This window comes from Rousettus aegyptiacus, unplaced genomic scaffold (assembly GCF_014176215.1).
Source record: "Rousettus aegyptiacus isolate mRouAeg1 unplaced genomic scaffold, mRouAeg1.p scaffold_m13_p_7, whole genome shotgun sequence".
Lineage (NCBI taxonomy): Eukaryota > Metazoa > Chordata > Mammalia > Chiroptera > Pteropodidae > Rousettus > Rousettus aegyptiacus.
The window spans coordinates 69053658-69057936 of record NW_023416310.1 but is presented as its reverse complement, the minus strand read 5'-3'; the positions used below and the strand labels follow the sequence as shown (position 1 = coordinate 69057936).

The window sequence follows — 4279 nt, the reverse complement described above, 5'->3', positions numbered from 1 at the left end:
ATGACTTAGAAAACTCAAGATGAGGAAAAAAAGAGACTGTATTCCTGCATGCTTTTTCTTATGCTGTTCTTTATTATTTTCAAGTATTCTAAGATTCCTTCTTTTCTTAGTTTCTTTCTGTTCAGAAAACTACTGTTAGCTATTTTTAAAAACCAATTATTTGTATTTTATTAAATTAAGTGAAATGAGCAAATGTCAGGAGTAGACTCTCTTGCAATCTTACAAATCTATAAACCACTGAATTTAAGTATATTTTTTCCATCTTTATTAGGTTGTTCTTTTTATTAAGTTGTCATTTTTATTTTTATTTTTCATCTGATAATGCTGTTTATATTCATGATGCCATTTTTGTTATTATTGTTGTTTAATTTCCTAATAATAAAGGAAGAGACAAAGCGGTATTGGGCTGATACACATTTGGGGTCCCCCCTCCCCACCTCATCCATACACCACCAGGGTGAACAGGAGAAGGAAGGGCAGGGCCCATGGGAAAGCTTCATAATCTTGAATGTAAGAAGAGAAGGAGGAGAGAAAGTGGAAAAAAAGAAGGAGCAAATGCAAACCCTTTCATACATACAACATAATGGGGTGGTACGGGAAGGGACAGACATGAAGCTGAGGCAGGGGTGGGCCCCGGGGGTGAGGGTGGTAAAACCCAACTCCTTTCTTTCTCTGATGCTGTTTCAATATTTGTCAGGCTAGGAAGCCCTCTCAGCACATGAGGCAGGGGGGAGGGTCAGGGCCTCAATTAGCCCCCTAGTTGTAGCTGTTGTAGGCAGACTTGTTGGTCTGGGGCTCCTACAGAATGAAGCTAGTCTGACTACATTGACCGCTGCCCATCTGACCATCTTTCTGCATGTGATGGTGAAGGATCTGGGAGCACAGCTGCTGGCAAGGGATATGCATGAAGGGGGCAGGTGGGTAGGAAGCAGCTGTGGCTGAATTTATGTCCCCTTCCCCACTTCCTAAGCTGGAGGCAAGTTGAAGGGGGCAGTAGGAGTACCAGAATGAAAACATTGTTTCTCAAAGGACTGCTGGGTTTCTTAGTACAAAGAACCCGAGATATCTGGCATGCCTGTGTTGCTGGGTGAATGATACACCAGTGTTGTATCTGTATATGGGTCTCATATCCACTTGGCTGCTAGAGAGGGTTGGCTGATGTATAACACTAACATTCACACTGTGCGGATTGGAAGAGGTAGGACAGGGAACACGGCAGGCCCATACTGGAAGGTGCTGGGGAGGCCTAGAACCTCCATGTAATACGGCAGGCTGGTGTAGCTGCAAGCAACAGGTAGCACTGGGTTCAGGAATACCTGCTGTGTGGTGGTGTGGTATGTCTCCCTCTCATTCTGCTGGAGCTGGGCCAAGGTTGTTGACAGGGCCAGGGAGGATGCATCCTCATAGGTGAACTTTGTGACCTCACCAGAGCATGGGCTGCTGGCCAGGCTACTATCCTTTCCAGTCAGTGTGGTCAGTGTGGGAAAGAGGATGCTGTAGCGGGTCAATGGAAACCTTGTCTGAACCATCTGCAGGTCATGGTATCCATACACTAGTGTGGGCTTGGGGCTATTCAGCCAGAGATATGGGACCTGCCAATCCCTGGCGATACTTGTTGCAGTTTTGTGAGCCTTTGAGAGATTATAGAGCCATGACAGGCCACTCATATAGAAAAGCCACTGGAAGCAGCATGGGTTGCCTACAGTTTGGTGGGGTGGGGTCTCAGGGAATCACCTGGGTGGGAAAAATGGAGTTAGCTAGGCTGATGGAGATTTAAATATGACAGTACCTGCACCTGCATGCCAGGAGGGCACAAAAAAAGAACAATGCCTTCTGTAGCACTTCTGACTAGGGGAAAGCCACTCCTTCCTCTAGCCCTGGCCCTGAAGCCAGACAACTCAGTTCTTCTCCATATGTTTCCGGTGCCTTTCAAGCTGTTGTACCAGTGCTGAAGCTCAGAGCCTGTGAGCCTGTCAGTAATAAGTTTGAAAGGGCAGCCCCTTTAAGAGGAATGTGGAACTCCAGTCACTGTCTGTCTCACTCAGCTATAATCTCCACCTGTTTTCACTATCAGAAGTTGTAGAAACTTCTTTTTCTGGCACTGGAACCTTGAGTTGGGCAGCCAGACGTGGGGCTGGGACCTCTTGCTTCTCAGGGAAAACCTCACAGCCCAAATCACCCTCCCAATATGTAACTGTCACATGTGAGTGTGATACCAGCCCATTCAGAGTTTCTGCCCCTACTACCAGCTTAAGAGGGTCCCTTTTCTGTGTCCTTAGTTCTGGGGATTATGTTCAGGCAGACTTCAGGCAGTTCACAGTGATGATGTTTTGTGGTTTAGTTGTAACTTTGACATGCTTGTGAGAGAAGGAGAGCATAGCGTTTACCCACTTTACTCTCTCAACTGTAAGTCTCAGTCCTTCACATATTTAGGGGAATTTGTCTCTAGCTCTGCCCATCACAAAAGTTTTAGTAGTGGTACTGTTTTTTTCTACATTGTTTGTTTATCTTACCTGTCACCTACATCTTTTCCTTGCTTCAGCATCACCGATCATTTTTTGAATCTCTGGCCTTTGTTAACAATGCGATTTTCTTTTTCTCTTAAGTGAGGCACAAAATCTAGAAGGAGGAGAGTAGAAAGAGTATCATTTTCCAACTGTGATGAAGCTCTGGAAAGTCTTTAACGTTGGAAATCAGAATTATGAATGCATTTTACTATGATTATTCTTTTTCTTCCCTTGTTACAGTCTCATGAGGACCCTTTTCGTATAGTCTCTGTGTGAATCTGTTGCTAGTGGAGGTAACACCCATAAAACGTGGTTACATTACTCTAGAATATGAACCCCCAAAACTTCTCTCTCTCTCTCTCTCTCTCTCTCTCTCTCTCTCTCTCACACACACACACATACCATCTTCCAAAAATTGTCTAAATTACTATTCAAGTGTTTCTCAATCTTTGGATTCATTTGTCTTCAGATTTTAATGTGATTATTTGTCTTGAAATATTAGTTTTCTTTTGGAAACAATCATTGGCTTGCAATGTGTCAACTTTTTCTCATTGTAATATAATGAATTCTAAACTCTACATGTTGTAGCCTCAACTTAGAAGTAAGTTTTATTATAAAAACAAAATAGTGAAGTACTAGTGCAACATTATCCAAATTAAAAAATGCAACTCAGAAAGATCTCACCACACACACACACACACACACACACACACATATTTGTTCTAATAAAATGTTTTAATTGAGCAGCAGAAGAAACAATGATATTTTCAATAAATGATGTTAAAATAATTAAATGTCCATAAGAAAAATGTATCTTAATTCTTCGCTTACATTGTACATAATATCACATGCATTATAAATCTAAATTTGGAAGGTAAAATTCTAAAGATTTTAGAATTTATATGAGAGCTTATTTGTATATAGTACTTAAATCCATGTGACATGACATCCTTATTTGATCTTTTCACTCTCAGCTTAAAACTGTGATAAATTTCCATTTTGGGTTTTTACATAGAATACAATTCTGAACATACCTTATTCACTGTCTAACTTCGGTCATCTCTTTTCTGCCTGGCAGTCTAGATTCTTTTGTAATCCCTTCATTGGTATAAAATACTTTTAGGGCTGGTGGAACATTTAATTTCTCCAAATAATAGGTATTATATATGAGAGAGTGAATATTGGGGAGAGGGTGTTATGTCAAAAAAGTCAAAATTTAGGCATGTATTGTCAGGATTTGGGCAAACCTATTAGACAGAGTTTACTACTTGTGAGTGCGTATGGGCATAGATGTGAGAAAAGGGCATTTGATGCAACTTAGTTAGGACATTATTAGACAACAATTGTCTTACAATTTGCATGTACCAAAGTCATATGCATCCTAGAGTTGTACGTATATAAACTGTTCTTTACACAAATTAATTATTAAAATATACATTTTATATTCCATTGAAGAATCAAATGAGCTTTGCCAAAGGTTGAAATATAATCTTGATCTTTTCATACAACATATTCCTGGATTTATTTTTAATTTTTTTATGCTTTAAAATAAATCAATTTCTACTTGTATTTTAAAATAATTATCTTCCTCTAGTTTGTCGTTGGTGGGACACTTTATCAAACATTATGCAATATACATTGCACAATGGCTTGGCTTCTGAATAAAACAGTGATATATGGAAATTAATATAATATATAAATTTCACCTATTTACAATTAATCAATAATGAATTTTTCTTCCTGGTTTGACAAGTACCATTTGAATATTTTTT

At 39.8% G+C, this 4279-nt stretch overlaps 1 pseudogene; it reads right to left on the bottom strand.

Annotated features, from left to right (window-relative positions):
- Positions 1-496: 496 nt before the first annotated feature.
- LOC107509929 lies at positions 497-1667 on the bottom strand (annotated as a pseudogene).
- Between the last annotated feature and the right edge of the window lie 2612 nt (positions 1668-4279).